Genomic DNA, 20195 nt, shown 5'->3' with positions numbered 1-20195 from the left:
TATGGTCAACATCCATAGGAACGACATCACACCAAAGTGTGTCTTTATATGATCCAAACTGAATAAGAACAAGGCAACGGTGCGAGACTGGAATGGAAGTCTCATCAACCCAAGATACTCTATAGGGTTAAGGATGGGCTTCGAGCTTCAAGCCCAAACGGCTCACAGTGTCAGTTGATGCCACATTAACACAACTACCACTATCCACGATCATCTTGCAACTCTTATCACCACACTTTGCATAGGTATAAAAGATCGTGTTGCGGCCAAGGTGTCCCGAATCCATTACGTATCGGCTGTAACGACTAATACGTAACGGTAATGGTAGAACCCGTTACGCGATACGGGGGCGTAACAGGCGATGCCTCGATTTTGGTACCGTAATGCCCATTACGAGGCGTAACGGCCGTTACGGCCCTGTAACGGCTAGGCCGTAGTGGTCGAATAACAGTCATTTTTTTCCTTTTTAAGCTCTATTTTTTCAGTTTTTTTAAAACAACTTGCTTCCAAACTCTTACTCAATCCTTCTATTACTATTTTCGACCAATCTTGGCTTGGTATTTGAGATTAAAAAAAACATTATATTACGAATTTTCTTGAATCGAAGCTCCGTGAACCATTTTTCAGAAATTCATCAAAAATAAGTATTTATACTTTTTATTGTATGTTTTGTTGTTTTAATCATAGAATATGATGTGTTAATCATAGTAGAACATGTTAATGTGCATTTTACAAATTTGTGATGTCATTTCATATTTTTTTTATATTCTTTTCTATTTAGGCACTAATTTTGGCCCTTTTTTTTTAAATTCGAAAAATCATTTTTTAATGAATGCTTTGTTGTTTTAATCATAGAATATGGTGTTAATCATAGTAGAACATGTTAATGTGCATTTTACAGATTTGCGGTGTCATTTTATATTTTTTTTATATTTTTCTATTACGCACTAATTTTGGCCCTTTTTTAAAATTCAAAAAATCATTTTTTAATGAATGATTTGCTGTTTTAATCATAGAATATGATGTGTTAATTATAGTAGAACATGTTAATGTGCATTTTACAGATTTGTGGTGTCATTTTATATTTTTTATATTTTTTTCTATTTATGCACTAATTTCGGCAATTTTTGTTAAAATTCGAAAAATCATTTTTTAATGAATGGTTTGCTGTTTTAATCATAAAATGTGATGTGCTAATTATAGTAGAACATGTTAAGGTGCATTTTACAGATTTGCGGTGTCATTTTATATTTTTTTATATTTTTTTCTATTTACGCCTTAATTTCGGCCCTTTTTTTTTTAAATTCGAAAAATCATTTTTTAATGAATGGTTTACTATTTTAATCATAGAATATGATGTGTTAATTATAGTAGAACATGTTAATATGCATTTTACAGATTTATGGTGTCATTTTATATTTTTTTCTATTTACGCACTAATTTTAGCCCTTTTTTTAAAAATTCGAAAAATCATTTTTCAATGAATGGTTTGCTAATTTAATCATAGAATATGCTGTGTTAATCATAGTAGAATATGTTAATATGCATTTTACAGATTTGTGGTGTTATTTTATATTTTTTCTATTTACGCACTAATTTCGACCCTTTTTTTTTAAATTTGAAAATTCATTTTTTAATGAATGGTTTGTTATTTTAATCATAGAATATGATGCGTTAATTATAGTAGAACATGTTAATGTGCATTTTACAGATTTGTGGTGCCATTTTATATTTTTTTATATTTTTTTCTATTTATGAACTAATTTCGGCCCTTTTTTTAAAAAATTCGAAAAATCATTTTTTAATGAATGATTTGCTGATTTAATTATAGAATTTGATGTGTTAATTATAGTAGAACATGTTAATGTGCATTTTACAAATTTGTGGTGTCATTTTATAATTTTTTTCTATTTTTGAATTAGTGACTTTATGTTTTTATTTGCTTATATTGGACAGGTTTTGGAGCTTCTTAGGATTTAGTTGGAACATAAAATCATCTTTATTGACATAGGTCATATACTCATACTTACATCTAATCTATATCTAATTATCTAGTATCTACCTAAACTTAAAGAAATGTCTGGGTCTGGCCAACAACAAGTGAGGATATTGGATGGCAACAATGTGAGAGGGTTGGTGGTACTAGGCACCAAATGAAGTGCAAGTATTATGATAGACTAGTGACTGGTGGAATTACCCGTCTCAAACAATATTTGGCACATCGAAAGGGTCAAGTTGCAGCACGTACTAGAGTACCAAATGAAATAATGCTTTTAATGCAAGCTAGTCTGGATGAGTCGAAGGGTAAGCGTGCTGCTGTACAAAAGAAGAAAGATGATGTTTTGAATGCAGCTCGACAGGAGGTGTTTAGTCCTGAATATATGGGCGTTCGTGATAAAGATATTATTGATTCTAACGAAGATTCAGATCGGGAATTAACTATAGCTAGGAGAGAGCTTGCGTCTAGCTCATGAAGAGGAAGAACGTCGCCTCATGTTTGGCACGCATGGGTCAGTGCGTGATGCCCCTATACGTTTGGATGAAGAAGTAAATGAGCCTAAGAGACCCTCTATTGATCCAATCCTGTTTTTTAAAAAATCAACTAAACAAAAGAAGATAGAACAAATGTGGAGTAGAACTTCCGTTGAGAAATTCGGTAGAGTAGCAGTAAAGTTATTTATACATGCCAACATACCTCCTAACGCGGCCAATTCTCCAATTGGCAGGTGGTAATTGATGTAGCAGCAGAAGCAGGTGAAGGAATAAAAGCTCCCACGGCTAAGAAAATTAGAGGGAAATCGATAGATGCAGAGTATACGGATGTAAAAGCATACGTGGCTACCTTTAAACCTGTATGGCAAGCCAGAGGATGCACGATCATGTGTGATGGTTGGACTTGCCCAACCAGACACAACATGATCAACTTCATGGTGTACTGCTATTTAGGAACTATATACCACAAGGCAATTGATGCCTCAGAGGTAACAAAAAATTCTACTTATATTACTAGACTAATGGATAAAGTTGTGGAAGAGATTGGAGAGGAGAATGTAGTGCAGATTGTGACAGATAATGAAGCATCATATAAGCTTGCAGGACATATGTTGATGAATAAGAGAAAACATTTTTTTTTTTTGTCACCATGTGCTGCCCATTGTATTAATCTTATATTGGAAGATATTGGGAAGAAGAAGAATGTTAAGGAAATGATCGAAAGGGCAAGAGAAGTGACGACGTTTATTTACAACCATAATCAAGTAGTCGCAATAATGAGAAAGTTCACGAAAGGACGAGAGTTGTTGAGGCCTGCGACGACTAGATTCGCAACAAACTTTATAACGTTAGAGAGTTTATTACAGCATAGGGGAGAATTAAGTGAGATGTTCGTTTCCTGAGAATGGCTCAACACAAAATATGGGCAAAACACATCAAGGATACCGGTTGAAGTTGCGAACACCATACGGGATAACAAATATTGGAAGAGAGTCAAGTCAATCCTAAAGGTGATGGAGCCACTAATAAGGGTATTCCGTCTTGTTGAAACCAACGAAGCACCTACCATGGGCTTCCTATACGATGCCATAGATAAGGCAAATTTGGCAATTCAATGTGATTGTAGAAGCTGGGAGTCTTATTGGAGGATGATCAACAGTAGATGGACAAGACAACTCCATCATGATCTTCATACAACAGGTTACTACCTAAATCCTAGGTATAGATATGCTCAATCATTTGTTGAGGATGATGAAGTTCATGTTGGGCTAAAAAATGTAATAAAGAGATTAGAGCCTTACTTAGATCTGCAAATAAAGGCGTTGAATGAATTAGATACATTTAGAAATCGCCTTGGTAGCTTTGGAGATGCTCTTGCACAGCATGCAGTATCTAGGTTGCAACCGGCCGAATGGTGGATTAATTTCGGAGAGAGTACGAAGGCTCTCCAAAAAATTGCAGTAGAAATTTTGAGCTAGACAACATCTTCATCTAGTTGCGAAAGGAATTGGAGTTGTTTTGCGCTTATTTATTCAAAGAATAGGAATAGATTGCAGACTAGAACATTGGATAGACTTGTCTTCATACACTATAATATAAAATTAAGAATGTAACGACATCATAAGAGCATTACAGCCGCCGATAACGTAGACTATTGTCCAATAAACTTGGACAATATTTATGATGAGGATGACCCGCTTCTGCCTTGGTTGGAAACGAGGGAAAAGCAAATTGAAGCGGATAGTGAAGAATTGAAAATTGATGACCCAGAAATACACAGAGCGCAACAAGAGAGTCGTGCAGATGTGTTGGACCCAGTAAAAGGGGCAGCGTTTATGCCAAGTACGAGTACAGCTCAAGATCAACAAAAGAGTACGAGCAGTGGTAGCGTGATCGTGTCGGATGATGATGATAATGGCCCCCCTGCCCCTGGTGCTGGCACTTCTGGTGTTGCTCAGCATCCTATACAGCCGTCTACAGATCGTGATGCCGATGAACATCGACGAAGTAGTACAAGAGGTCAGACTTATGAGTGTACCAAGTCACGATACAGCCAGCAGGAGGAGGGTACATCTAGTGGTGCACCAGGTCCGGGAGGTCCGGAACATCAGCAGGCTCATGGTCTTGGTTATTATGATGGATATTCTTATGGTCAATTGGAGTATAATTATGGTGGTTATACTGAGACATTCCATCACATTCATGTTGGAGTAGTCCTCCTTATCAATATCCATATGATTATAGATATCCAAATCCAAATCCAAGTTACTCATCACAGCAAATGCATTCTCAATCTCGAGATTCTCAACAGCCTGAGTACGGGCACCAGTATGGCTATTCGACGGGCACTGGTGAATATCCTTACTCGGGGTTAGAGTTGTTACCTAGTCTAGATCAGTCATCCTCTGGTTTCGTTGATCTAGTATTTCCTTCTGGCACTGGATATTATAGATATGCAGCACCTACACCTATTGGACAGCCTCAGCCTGATGATGACGATGACGATAATGTGGAGGTCAAGCAACCACAAAAAAGTAGATTTTCATTTTGGTGGTGACTTGTGATTGTGAGTATATATTTGTATTAAGGTAAGTATCTATTTGCAGTAGACAGCTCATAGCAGTATTATTGCAAGAAGCCAAGCACACACTTGACACTGCCGAACTTGTATTTAAAATAGCACCCCTGACAACTTAGCAAGTAATCCTTAATCAAGTTGCAGGGGAGTATATCAGACACTACTAAATTTTATTTTTTTAATATTCTTGACTTGAGGATGACAGGTCATAGACAGGAATCACAGTCACATCCACAGGTATGTTCGAGAAATTCCTCAAAAATAATTGCAAACACCTAAGGTAAGATATTTTCATATTACATTCATTCTAATATATTTATCATTGATAGTAGACAGTTAGAAAATTAAATATATGAATTTTGTAGTCAAATTCAGGTTATTTGGTTCATAAATTCATCAGACAGTCCGATACAACTTCTCACCAAAGAGTAGACCATTACACCACCATATATATGTTCCAATTTATAAATGAATGCATAATTGCAATGCTTAGAATATTCCGGATTTAATCCATATTTTTCATAATTTTTTGGCAAAAAAAAAAATTGCGCCGTTACAGGCCGTTACGCCCCCATATCGCCGTTACGCCCTCGTATTCGTATCGGTATCGAAGGGTACCGTTACGCCAACCAATACCGATAGGGGATACCTTGGTTGCGGCGCTAATTGTTGATATCCTTTGCTGGGGCAAAGGTGCAATGCAGAACTGTCGGGGTCGCAGACTCTTACGCTCTCTCTTCCTCATCACTAGGGGTCTCTACTAGCTCATAGTCTCCCTCCTCACCGTCACTTTCTGGGGGCACTACTTCTACTTGCCCATTAATAAGAAGCACCTTGGTGTCCTCTTTCGTGCCACACTGGTAGGCAAAGTGACCAAACCCCTGACATCTAAAACACCTAGTTGCATCACTTCTGCGTGAGCTAGAATCGACAATTCCTTTTCCCTTATCATCCGTGGGCCTAGACTGAGAACTACTAGAAGGTTTGTTTTGGTATCCAGTGTCAGGCTTAGCCCCAAAAGGGTTAGCCTTAGCGCCAGAATCGCGAAACTCAAATCGCCTTCTCACAAATGCTTTGAGGTATTGCTCAACCTCCAACACTACTTGATATAACTGTTCAAGAGTGTCTATGTCCTTGGCGAACAACTCTCTTAATGTCAGAACGGAGGCCTATCTTCTTTTTTTTTTTAAACATTCATTTTTTATTTATTTTTTTACCACACGCACACACCCCACACACTCACACTAATGGAATTTCACCACTTATGGATACTTGAACCCTTGACCGGGTGTTGAAACTCCAGAGAGTCTACCACCCGAGCAAGAGAACGGAGGCCCGTCTTAAATCGAGCAAGAGTGAGTACGGGATCCTCATCGACTTCACACCCGGTCAAGTACTCTTCGAACTTTTCAATGTATTCCGCCACACTCATGGAACCTTGTTGAAGAGATTGTCATTCCTCAACTAATCTCAAGTGATAAGAGAAAGTGAGGTACTTTTCCTAAAGAGTTTCTTTCATTTCTTCCCAATGGACAATTGGGGGCTCCCTCAACCTTTCTTTCTTTCTTTTGCTCAACCTTAACCCAAAACATCTTTGCTTGGCCCACAAGCCTCATCTTAGCGAATCGGACCCGACGAGCATCTGACATATCATACCACTCAAAATAATGGTCCATATCCGCCAGCCAATCTAAAAAATCTTTAAGGTCCAAGTGGCCATCAAACGTAAGGGCATCTACTCTAACTCCCTTGAGGAGTTGCGCATCTAAGTCATAATGATCCCAATGTCCCTCACGGGGTCGGTGCACGGGTGCGCGCCCATGACTGTTTCTTTGACCAACTCCATTCTTTGGTCTATCCTCTTGACCACCTGCTTGCGATTGGGCATCTACCTCAATGGTGGTTTTTAGTTGGGTAATGCGCACATTAAACCGATGCAAGCGTTGGTCAATACGTTGTTCCAAGCGCCTACCCAAAGACTCAAACTGCCGAGTTAGGTCATTCACGAATTCTTGTAATTGCTCCATGCTTAGCGTAGGGTGCAAACCAAAACCACAACCAGTACGCGTGGGCATACAACCATTCACTCAAAGATCCTCTAATGCAACTATATGTGCCTAAATGGGACTAAATGATCCTATAGAACTCTATATGAGGGAAATTACACAACACTACTACAATTCCAGCAACATAACTGCCCAATTAGCTTGTTAGCAACAAATTCAGCCATGAAAATTGGGGAGGGATTTTCTTACAACAGAAAATTCAGCAGCCCATGTTGTGAATGATGGGTCCTAAACAGACCTATATGATGAGATTTCATTGAAAGATAAACATGAGTAGACTAAACCTTGAACATGCAATGCAATCCCCTATGAAAAACCAAGGCTTTGATACCAAATTTGATGCAAGACATGAAAATTAATTATTATATGCAAGATTTCAGGCTTTATATCATACTAACTTAGAAACACACAAAATTTCTACATCCTACAAAAAAGTCAAGCATTCAACAAGCGGAATCTACAAGGGTCCAAGCCCACACATGTTAGGGCTGTATCAATTAAAAATTATAGACCAAACAATGTTCAAATGAGAGTAGATTCATCCACGCATGCAAAGAATTACTTCCCAATCGAAGGGATTCACATGTTTCAAATCGGGAAAGCCTAGGGTTTGCAAAAGTGGAATAGAATGTGGGATTAAGGATTATCTAGTATTAGGGTTATGGAAACAAGGTTAGAGAGGAGTGAAATAGAGGAGAGACGAACCCGAGAGGTTCCACACGTGTGGATAGCAGCGGGGTCCAGACGCATGTGGGTGGGATCCTGCCCGCACGTGTGTGGGGCCCACAAACCCAAAAAAGGCAAGCTTGGATCTGGTCGGCCAGGGGTGGGCCACACAACAAATTTCAGGATGATCCGACATCTGGTTTGTGCGCGGTGCTCTGCCGAAGTTTCAGTCCTCCTGCAGGGCCTGATTCTGCAAATCTGTTGCAGAGGAAGGATGGGTTGCAAAAGGGGATGGATTTGATGATTGGATGGTTGTAGGAGATGATGAATATTGTGGGTAGGAGGTGGGGGTGATTTGGGATGGATGTGGCTTCGCACCACGATGATGCAGGACATGAAAATTAAATAAAATATGCAAGATCTCAGGCTTTGGATTATACTAATTCAAAAACAATCACATAAAATTCCACATCCCACACAAAAGTTCAAACATTCAAGCAAGGGGAATCTATACGAGTCCAGGCCTACACAAGCTAGGGCTGGATCAGTAAAATTATGGACCAAACGATACTCAAAGAGAAGTAAAAAATCATCCACACATGTACAGCAATCAGTCTCTAATCCAAGGGATTCACCAATTCCAATTCAGAGAATCCTAGGGTAAGAAAAGGGGCAAATAAATTGAAAGTAATGCAATCTAGGATTAGGATTATGGAGAATAGGAATGAGAGGAGTAAAATACGCAGAAATATGAACCTGGAGATAGTCCCCGCGCACGAATAGTAGGCCAGGCCTGTCGTACTTGCACATGGGTCTGGCCATGCGCGAGGGGGCGTCGAACGCGGAAAGCACCTCCTTAGCTCTGGTTGGCCAGGAGAGGGCTTCAAACCCCCCAAGTTTCGTGTCGATCGGATGCCCGGTTTGTGCCTGGTGCTCCGCCGAAGTTTCAGCCCTCCTACAGGGCCAAAATCTGGAATTCTGCTGTGAATAGGAAAATTGTTGCAATAAAGGACATATTTGAAGTGCACATGGTGGTATGAGATAAGAAATAGAGATGGTAGAGGATGGGGACGAATCAGGATCGATGTGGCTTCGCACTACGGTAATTAGCCATTCGATGAAGGGAAGACTTCGCGCACCCAATTGGATTTCCACAACTCAAGAACTCAGAGGAGTAGAACAAAAAAAACCTACAATCATTACCTATTTATAGGAAAACCTTATACCCCAAAACTTGCACTATGTGCGCAACCTATTACTTGACGATGAAGTAAACAAAAATAAAAACTAGTCAGAGAAATCTAAACCGTCCATGATACTCTAAATAACATTAATAAGCAAAACCTAAAATATGATATTAATCAGACGAGTGGGCCACGATCATGAGATCCCATAATGGGCTTTACTTGACTATTAGGCCCACTCCAACGAACCAAAACTCAGTCTTCTAACTAGGAAGCCCTCCCTGGATGTCTTCATCAATCCAGATCAACGGTTGGGCCCTCCTCCTTACGTACGTACGTAGGGGGCAGCGTGCGTGTTCGCGATGTCTCCATCAACTCTCCCCGGCCGCGAAGATTTCGCCACTGGTGAAATAAAACTCTTGAACCGCTCCAGGATGTAAGGATCAAGTCTCTGAAGTTCCTCCTCAGCGAGCCACACACTGACGCTGAACTTGACTTCCACTTTACCAAGAACTTCCGAAACCCGCCGTTCGGCTTAGCTATTATTTGATGGTCTAGAATATCCTCTATTTCCTCTCTAAGTGTGGGAAGGGTAGGTATGGTAGGTAGAGGCTGAGAAAATGGGTCGGGAGGGGTAGGTATGGGATGTGGTAGCTAGGAAGATAGGTCAGGACAGGTAAGTATAAGAGGTAGAGGTTGGAAAGACGGGTAGGTATAGGATGTAGAGGCTGAAAAGATGGGTCGAGAGGGAGCCATGGATCAAGGGAAAGATCTAGGGAATCAGGATGGTTGGGCGAAAAGCTGAACAATGCATCAATGGCCCCTTGAAATGCAACTAGATCCTCCACATTAAATGTGTAACTAATTCCCATGGAAGGTGGAAGATCTACCACATACGCATTGAGACCGTTTCGTTTTAAAATTTTAAATGTTCCAGCGCTACACGCGTGTAATTTACAAGCGGCTCCTTGAGGGTACCGCTCTAGCCTGATGCGGACCATCACAAAGTCCCTTACATTGGATTCCTTGAAACGTTTATGTTGGTCTGCAGAAAGTGTGTAATATTCATTACTAGTCATGTTCTGCCTAATTTCTTGATGCCATGAATAAATGTGATGCGCAAAAGACTCTGCAGACTCCGACGGCCTATGGGACAGCAACATAGGGACAAGATCAATAAGCTTCCTAGGTTTATAACTAGTAACGACTTCACAAGGACTTAGACCTGTAGACCTATCGACATAAATATTAAACGCAAACTCGGCTATAGGTAGCACGGTGTCCCATGTTCTGGTGTGCCCTATATCCCTCATAGGGGAAACTCATCCAGTAGATCATCAGGAACGACATCATGAAATTCATCCACTACCAGAATAGCCCCAGTGGGTAACTCTACACTAGCCTCTGATGCACTCTCTCTAGCCACAAGGCCGTATATGTTGTACCACTCAAAATAGTAGTCTTGATGTCCCTCATGGGGTGGGTGCACGGGTGCACGACCATAATTGATTTCTTAGCCACCTCCATTCATTGGTCTATCCTCCTAGCCACCTGCTTGAGATTGGGCATCTTCTCCAATGGTGGGGTTTGTCCTAGCGGAGGTCTCTAGTTGGATAATGCACACATCAAGTTGTTCAAAGCATTGGTCTATATGTTGTTCCCAGCGCTTACCCAAAGACTCAAACTGCTGGGACAGCTTGTTTAGTGACTCTTGCAATTGTTCTATGTTTAGTGTAGGGTGCAAACCAAAATCCAGCAATATAGTTGTCAAAATATAAGAAAGTTTTTTTAAAAAAGAAACAACCTAATTTCTAAAAAATAAAAGAAAAGTTTCTAAAAATAGAGAGTAAGTTTCTAAAAAAAGAAAAAGGAAAGTAAATTAGTTTCCAAAAAAGAAAAGGGAAAGGAAATTAGTCTCTAAAAACAGATTAAGAAAGTTTCTAAAAAATTAGTTTCTAAAAATAGAAAAGGAAAGTTTCTAAACCTAAAAGTAGAAATTTAAATTAATTTCTAAAATAATTCAAATAAGATGATAACAGAAAATTTCAGCAGCTTATGTCAGGATTTATGGACCTCTAAACAGCCATATATGATGAGAATTGATGCATAATGGACATAAACAACTAAACCCTAAGCATGTAATGCATTCCCCTATAAGAACCCTAAGCACTGATACCAAATTTGATGCAGGACATGAAAATTAAATATGATATGCAAGATCTCAGGCTATAGATTATACTAATTTAGAAACAATCATATAAAATTCCACGTCCCACACAAAAGTTGAAACATTCAAGCAAGGGGAATCTGTGCGAGTCCAGGCCTACACAGGTAAAGGGCTGGATCAGTAAAATTATGGACCAAATGATACTCAAAGGGAAGTAAAAAACTCATCCATATATGCACAGCAATCAATCCCTAATCCAAGGGATTCACCAATTCCAATTCAGAGAACCCTAGGGTAAGAAAAAGGGCAAATAAATTGAAAGTAATGCAATCTAGGGTTAGGGTTAGGGAGAATAGATATGAGAGGAGGCAGAAATCTGAACCTGGAGATAGTCCCCGCGCGCGGACAGTGGGCCAGGCCTGTCGCACGCGCGCAGGGGTCTGGCCACACCCGCGAGGGGGGCGTCGAACGCTGAAAGTGCCTCTTTAGATCTGGTCGGCCAAAGGAGAGCTTCAAAAGCCCCGAGTTTCGTGTCGATCGGATGCGCGGTCTGTACGTGGTGCTCCGCTGAAGTTTCAACCCTCCTACAGGGCCAGAATCTGGAATTCTGCGAGGAAAACTGTTGCAATAAAGGACAGATTTGAAGCGCGAATGGGAGTAGGAGATGAGAAATAGAGATGGTAGAGGATGGGGGCGAATCAGGATCGATGTGGCTTCGCACCACGATAGTCACCCCTTCGATGAAGGGAGGGCTTTGCACCCAATTGGATTTCCACAACTCAAGAACTCGAAGGAGTAGAAAAAACGCAGAATTTTTATTAAGCTTCAATGAGAAAAAAAAACTACAAGGGGTGCCTATTTATAAGGAAAACCTTATACCCCAAAACGCGCACCATGTGCACAACCTATTACTTGGCGATGAAGTAAACAAAAATAAAAATTAATCAAAGCAATTTAAACCATCCATTATACTCTAAATAACATTAATAAGCAAAACCTAAAATATGAAATTAATCAGACGAGTGGGCCACGATCATGAGATCCCATGATGGGCTTTACTTGACTATCGGGCCCACTCCAATGAACCAAAACTCAGTTTTCTATCTAAGAGACCCTCCTTGGATGTCGTCATCGATCTAGATCGACGGTGGGGCCCTCCTTACATACGTACGTAGAGGGTGGTGTGCGTGTGCGCGTGATGTCCCCATCACACGTTAGCCCTTCGAAGAATGGAGAGTTTCTCACCCAATTAGATTTCCGCAACTGAGAATTAGAGAAACAGGAAAATGCAAAATTTTATTAATAATCTTCAATGAAAAAAACCCTACAAGGAGTTGCCTATTTATAAGAAAATTCTATACTCCAAAAGTCGCGCCATGTGCACACACTATTACTTAGAGACGAAGTAACAAAAATAACAACTAATCAAAGCAATCTAAACTGTTCATGATGTTCCTAATAACAATAATAAGAAAAACTCAAAGTCCTATATCATCTAGAGTAGTGGCTCACAATCATGAGATCCAATGGTGGGATCCACATGATGATCGGGTCCACTCCAAGGAACCAAGACACAGTCCTCTAATTAGGAGGCCCTCCATGAATGTCGTCATTGATCCAGATCGATGGTGGGGCCCTCCTTGCGTACGTGTGTAAGGGGGCGTGCGTGTGCGCGAGATGTCCCCATCACTGGGCTCGGCCCAACTTCCATCCACATGCCCATCTTCCACACGCATGATCTTTGAAAGCTGTTTAATGTCATCTGGACCCTCCACATCCGAATTATCCTCGTTGTCCACATCATCTTCCAATAAGTGTTGATTGTCCGCGTCACCACTCAACACATCAAACTCATCTCCTCAATCCATCCCCACTCCGAACCCATCTTCACCATCTATAGCCTCTTGCAAGAGATCCACGTCGTCAAACACCTTAGATGTAGCGAGAGAATTCGACACATCTCTGATTACGGGGGGGGGCACGTATCCGAATCCGAACACCTCCCTTGCGATGCATTGTCAGCACGTTGGAGGTTTGGAACAGGGTCAGCACCCGAACCAACCTCCTTTCGAAAGCTCAAGAGAGCGGACTAACACACCCCAGCTCCCACAAGCCAACTAGCGGGATATGTCACACTAGGATTCCCCCTCCTCTCACCAACTCCTCTTTCAATGGGTGGCTAACACGTGTCTTCCTTAAAGATCGGTGCTACCACAGAGCCAGATGATCATGTTCTTTCATCTCTGTCACAATTCCTGCCATGGTTGCCTACCACTAAATCAATCTCGCGCTTCTTCAAGATGTCTTCCCATCTCATCATCAACACCCCAAGATCCTCTTTCTGAACCCACAACTCCAACCAAGTATCCCCCACCACGATCGAGATTGAAGCAGGAATACCGGCACACTTCTTCCTCCCAACACAGATCCTAGCCACCCCTAATTCTTCCCCACTCTTTGCCGTCAAATCTATAGCAACTACCTCCCCCGGTCAAGAACCTGCCACCATGAAAAAAATCCTTAAACCAAAATTCCAAGTGAATTCCCCATACCACAAACCAAGCCTCTTCAACCCCAAAAATCGAGAATCTTCCCACCGACGAAGATTAATAACCAGGCCATCTCTAAGGTTTGAAGCAACATTTATCATCTTGTGCAGGTCCACCTTCAGACAAAGACGAATCCAGATCTCACAGTATCCAATTGGATAAATGGAGAAATCATCCAAAGATAGAGAACAATAGGTTTTTAACTACTGACGAACATGAGGTAGGGATGTAGTCACCTTCGTTTCTGCCACAGCCAAGCTCTATAAATAGTCTCGCGCCTTAGAGAGCACCTCTGGCTTTACTCAAACCACCTACAATCCATTCGAAACTGCCACCCATTTACCTTCCTCAGCCCTATTCCCCTCCATCAAGGCCTCGCCATCTCTTGATCTTATTTCTGCCTCTTCAAATGGTTGTTGCAAGTAGCTCTCCCTTGCTACTACATACCTAAAAGACCTGCTACTACCCATGTTTAATTCACCGAGAACCTCTAGTTTTGCCCTCGACACCTTTATCTTATCAACCAACAGCAGAAGTGAGGTTGTCTTTGTTTATTTCAAGGAATTGAACACCCCCTTCTCTGTTCTTCATTTCAGGCCCAAATCAAGCCCTTTGTACCAACAATTTCTTACCCCCAAAGCTTTCCCCATGTAATAGCTTAATCACTCGAGTTAATTCCTCCTCCGAACTCATGCGCACGAAGGGAAAGCCCCGATATGTCGTCATAGCCCGATCTCTGGAAACCACAATTTCCATCACAACTCCCTCCCTTCCCAACACTCTCGAAGTTAATCGGGATCCACCCATCAGGGCAGCTCGCTACGCAGAGGGTCGAGAATTCATCAAGGCCCTTCTTCCTTCCACCCAAGGTGTTCTGTATCCATTACAATATGATACATATAGGTAACGGCCATAAATGTTACGGGATACAAGGGTGAAATGGGGTGGTTGGATTTTTGGGACACTATCGGCCGTTACGATGACCGTAAAGGCCGTTACGGGGCATAACGACCGTTACCGCCGTAACGGTCGAAAAACGACCACTTTTTTTCTATTTAAATCCATTTTTCTCCTTATTTTTTCACTTTTCTCATTCTAAAAACTCGCATAAATCATTTTTATAATAGATTTCGACCACTCTAAATATAGTTATTAAGATTAAAACCTTAAATTGAAGTGATTTGAGCAAATAGAAGCTCTGGGGGCCTTTTTTTCACAAAATTGAAATAGCATTTATGCCTTTTTTTTTATGATTTCTAGTTATAATGCTTAATTGTGATATGTAAACATTGGAGACATATAATCATACTCACAAATTCACTAGACAGCACGATGCAACACTCTCACCAAAGACTGGACCGTTACACTACCATAAACATGTTTTAAAAAAAAAAAAATGAATACATATTTGGAATAATTACATTATTTTAGATTTTCTAGTTATTTTTTGAAAATTTTTCAAGTGAAAGAAAATTTTCAATTGTTATGGGGGTCGAAATGGCTGTTACACCCCCATATCAATAATGGTGGTGACCATTACGGCCACCATTGCCAATACGGAATACCTTGCTTTCACCTCCCCTTCTCCGCAACACAACTCTCCTACTGACCGTTGTCCAAGAACCCTCCTCCCCATTTCCTTCGTTGACAATCCCTCCACCTTCATCCAGGCAATCTAGCCAACCAACCCCTTTCCATTTTCCTTCTTGCTTTCCCCCCTATGAACTCCCTAGCATAGCTTCACCATCTAACCCTTCTCTTACGCCCCCTTTTCGTCTCCACACCATCGAATTCATATATGTCAAAAAACATTCCAGTCAGCTTAGAGCCTCAAACACATTCCGGTCAACTTTCCCTACGCCCCTTCATGCCAAATGCTTTGTAGATTGTCGTAGAAAACAAATCAAATGAAGCCGATCACCAACTTCTTCTACCAAACAAGGTGTGCCAAATCGGTTACGTATCGGCCGTAACGGTAACGGTGGAAACCATTACCCGTTTCGGGGCCGTATCAGCCGTTATGATTTTTTGTACCCGTATCGGCCGATACGGGCCCTTTTTTTTGCATTTTAAGCTCTGTTTTTGCTGTTTTTTTGTAACTTCTTGCTTCCAAACTGTTTCTCACTCCTTCTACTACTAATTTCGACCAACCTTGGCTAGATATTTGAGGAAAAAACACATTATATTGCGGATTTTGTTGAATAAAAGCTTGGTGGGCCATTTTTCAGAAATTTGTCAAAAATAGGTATTTATACTTTTTTTAATATGTTTTGCTGTTTTAATCATCTCATATGATATGTTAATCATAGTAGAACATGTTAATATGCATTTTACAGATTTGGGGTGTCATTTAATTTTTTTTTTTATATATTTTTTTGTATTTACGCATGAATTTTGACCCTTTTTTTTTAAAATTCGAAAGATCAATTTTTAATGGTTGTTTTGTCGTTTTAATCATGCCATATGATGTGTTAATCATATTAGAACATGTTAATGTGCATTTTATAGATTTAGGGTGCCATTTTATATTTTTTCAATATTTTTTTCTATTTACACATGAATTTTGCCCTTTTTATTAATTCAAAAAATCAATTTTTAATGATCGTTTTGCTGTTTTAATCATGCCATATGATGTGTTAATCATAGTAGAACATGTTAATGTGCATTTTACAAATTTGGGATACCATTTTATATTTTTTAAATATTTTTTTCAATTTACGCATGAATTTTGCCCTTTTTTTAAAATTCAAAAAAATCAATTTTTAATGATTGTTTTGCTGTTTTAATCATGCTATATGATGTGTTAATCATAATAGAACATGTTAATGTGCATTTTACAGATTTGGGGTGCCATTTTATATTTTTAAAATATTTTTTTCTATTTACGCATGAATTTTGGCCATTTTTTTTTAAATTCGAAAAATCAATTTTTAATGGTTGTATTGCTGTTTTAATCATGCCATATGATGTGTTAATCATAGTAGAATATGTTAATGTGCATTTTACAGATTTTGGGTGCCATTTTATATATTTTTTATATTTTTTTTTATTTACGCATGAATTTTGGGCATTTTTTTAAAAATTCGAAAAATCAATTTTTAATGGTTGTATTGTTGTTTTAATCATGCCATATGATGTGTTAATCATAGTAGAATATGTTAATGTGCATTTTATAGATTTTGGGTGCCATTTTATATATTTTTTCTATTTTTTTCTATTTAAGCATGAATTTTGGCCTTTTTTTTAATTCGAAAAATCAATTTTTAATGGTTGTTTTGCTGTTTCAATCATGCCATGTGATGTGTTAATCATATTAGAACATGTTAATGTGCATTTTACATATTTGGGGTAACATTTTATAATTTTTTTAATATTTTTTCTATTTACGAATTAATTATGGCCCTTTTTTTAAAATTTGAAAAATAATTTTTTAACGATTGTTTTACTGTTTTAATCATGCCATGTGATGTGTTAATCATAGTAGAACATGTTAATGTGTATTTTACAGACTTGGGGTGTCATTTTATAATTTTTTTCTATTTTCGAATTAGTGACTTTATGTTTTTATTTGCTTTTATTGGACAGGTTTTGCCTTGGAGCTTCTTAGGGTTTAGTTAGAATATAAAATCATCTTTATTAATATAGGTTATACACTCATACTCACATCTAATTATCTAGTATCTACCTAAACCTAAAGAAATGTCTGGGTCTGGCCAACAACAAGTGATGATATTGGATGGCAACATTATGAGAGGGTTGGTGGTACTAGGCACCAAATAAAGTACAAGTATTGTGATAGACTAGTAACTAGTGGAATTACCCGTCTCAAACAACATTTGGCACATCGAAAGGGTCAAGTTGCGCCATGTAGTAGAGTACCAAAAGAGATAATGCTTTTAATGCAAGCTAGTCTGGATGAGTCGAAGGGTAAACGTGCTGCTGTACAAAAGAAGAAAGATGATATTTTGGATGCAGCTCGACAGGAAGTGTTTGGTCCTGAATATATGGGCATTCGTGATGAAGATATTATTGATTCTGACGAAGATTCAGATCGAGAATTTACTATAGCTAGGAGAGAGAGCTTGCGTCTAGCTCGTGAAGAGGAAGAACGTCGCCGCATGTTTGGCACGCATAAGTTAGTGCGTGATACAGGGGGGGCGGTGGGAGTGGGAGTGGAAGTGCAACTGGAAGTGCAACCGCTTCTGCAGGTGGGGGTGGGGGGGTAAGTTTGGTGGTTTACGACGTATGTTTGGGAGCCGACGACAGACATCTTCACGTGATGCCCCTATACATTTGGATGAAGAAGTAAATAAGCCTAGGAGACCCTCTATTGATCCAATCCTATTTAGGAAAGAATCAACTAAACAAAAGAAGATAAAACAAATGTGGAGTAGAACTTCCGTTGAGAAATTAGGTAGAGCAGCAGCAAAGTTATTTATACATGCCAACATACCTCCTAACGCAGCCAATTCTCCATATTGGCAGGTGGTAATTGATGTAGCAGCAGAAGCAGGTGAAGGAATAAAAGCTCCCACGGCTAAGGAGATTAGGGAGAAATAGACAGATGCAGAGTATGCGTATGTGAAAGCATACGTGGCTACCTTTAAACCTGTATAGCAAGCCAGAGGATGCACAATCATGTGTGATGGTTGGACTGGCCCAACCAGACGCAGCATGATCAACTTCATGGTATACTGCCACTTAGGAACTATATACCACAAGTCAATTGATGCCTCAGAGGCAACAAAAAATTCTACTTATATTAATGGACTAATGGATAAAGTTGTGGACGAGATTAGAGAGGAGAATATAGTGCAGATTGTGACAGATAATGAAGCAACATATAAGCTTGCAGGACATATGTTGATGGATAAGAGAAAATATCTTTTTTGGTCACCATGTGCTGCCCATTGTATTGATCTTATATTGGAAGACATTGAGAAGAAGAAGAATGTTAAGGAAATGGTCGAAAGTGCAAGGGAAGTGACGACGTTTATTTACAACCATAATCAAGTAGTTGCAATAATGAGAAAGTTCACGAAAGGACGAGAGTTGTTGAGGCCTGCAGCGACTAGATTCGTAACAAACTTTATAGCATTAGAGAGTTTATTCCAGCATAGGGAAGAGTTGAGTGAGATGTTCGTTTCCCGAGAATGGCTCAACACAAAACATGGGAAAAAGACATCAGGGACACCGGTCGAAGTTGCGAATATCATACGGGACAACAAATATTGGAAGAAGGTCAAGGCGATCCTAAAGGTGATGGAGCCACTAATGAGGGTACTCTGTCTTGTTAAATCCGATGAAGCACCTACCATGGGCTTCCTATATGATGTCATGGATAAGGCAAAGTTTGCAATTCAACGTGATTGTAGAAGTTGGGAGACTTATTGGAAGATAATAGACAAGAGATGGACAAGACAACTCCATCACGATCTTCATGCAGCAGGTTACGACTTAAATCCTAGGTATAGATATGCCCAATCATTTGTTGCGAATGATGAAGTTCGTGTCGGGCTAAAAAATGTGATAAAGAGATTAGAGCCTGACTTAGATCTGCAAATAAAGGCATTGAATGAATTAGATACATTTGAAAATCGCCTTGCTAGCTTTGGAGATGCTCTTGCACAGCATGCAGTATCTAAATTGCAACCGGCCGAATGGTGGATTAATTTCGGAGAGAGTACGAAGGCTCTCCAAAAAATTGCAGTAAAAGTTTTGAGCCAGACAACATCTTCCTCTAGCTGCGAAAGGAATTGGAGTTGTTTTGCGCTCATTCATTCAAAGAATAGAAATAGATTGCAGACTAGAATATTAAATAGACTTGTCTTCATGCACTACAATATAAAACTAAGAATGCGACGACATTATAGGAGCATTACAGCTGCTGATGATGGAGACTACTGTCTAATAAACTTGGACAATATTTATGATGAGGATGACCCACTTCTACCTTGGTTGGAAATAAGGGAAAAGCAAATTGAAGAGGATAGTGAAGAATTGAAAATTAATGACCCAGAAATACGCAAAGCGCAACAAGAGAGTCGTGCAGATGTATTGGACCCAGTAAGAGGGGCAGCGTTTATGCCATGTACGGATGCGGCTCAAGATCAAGAAAAAAGTACAAGCAGTGGTAGCGTGACTGTGTCAGATGATGACGATGACCCCCCTGCCCCTGGTGCTGGCACTTCTGGTGTTGCTCAGCACCCTATACAGCCGTCTACAAATCACGATGTCGATGAACATCGACGAGGTGGTACACGAGGTCGGACTTATGTGTACCGAGTCACGATACAGCCAGCAGGTGGGTACATCTAGTGGTGCACCGGGTCCGGGAGGTCCGAAACATCAGCAGGTCATGGTCTTGGTTATTATGATGGATATTCTTATGGTCAATTGAATTATGATGGTTATACTGAGCCTGTTCCATTACATTCATGTTGGAGTAGCCCTCCCGATCAATATCCATATAATTATAGATATCCAGATCCA

General features: G+C 39.9%; 1 protein-coding gene across 1 annotated transcript in view; it reads right to left on the bottom strand.

Moving 5' to 3' along the window:
* Positions 1 to 20195, bottom strand: part of LOC131248930 (armadillo repeat-containing protein LFR) — a 71250-nt gene that overhangs the window by 39068 nt on the left and 11987 nt on the right. The gene's annotated exons all lie outside the window — the stretch shown is intronic.

Source organism: Magnolia sinica, chromosome 6 (assembly GCF_029962835.1).
Source record: "Magnolia sinica isolate HGM2019 chromosome 6, MsV1, whole genome shotgun sequence".
In the NCBI taxonomy this organism is placed as follows: Eukaryota; Viridiplantae; Streptophyta; class Magnoliopsida; order Magnoliales; family Magnoliaceae; genus Magnolia; species Magnolia sinica.
This window is presented reverse-complemented; position numbering and strand designations above follow the sequence as displayed.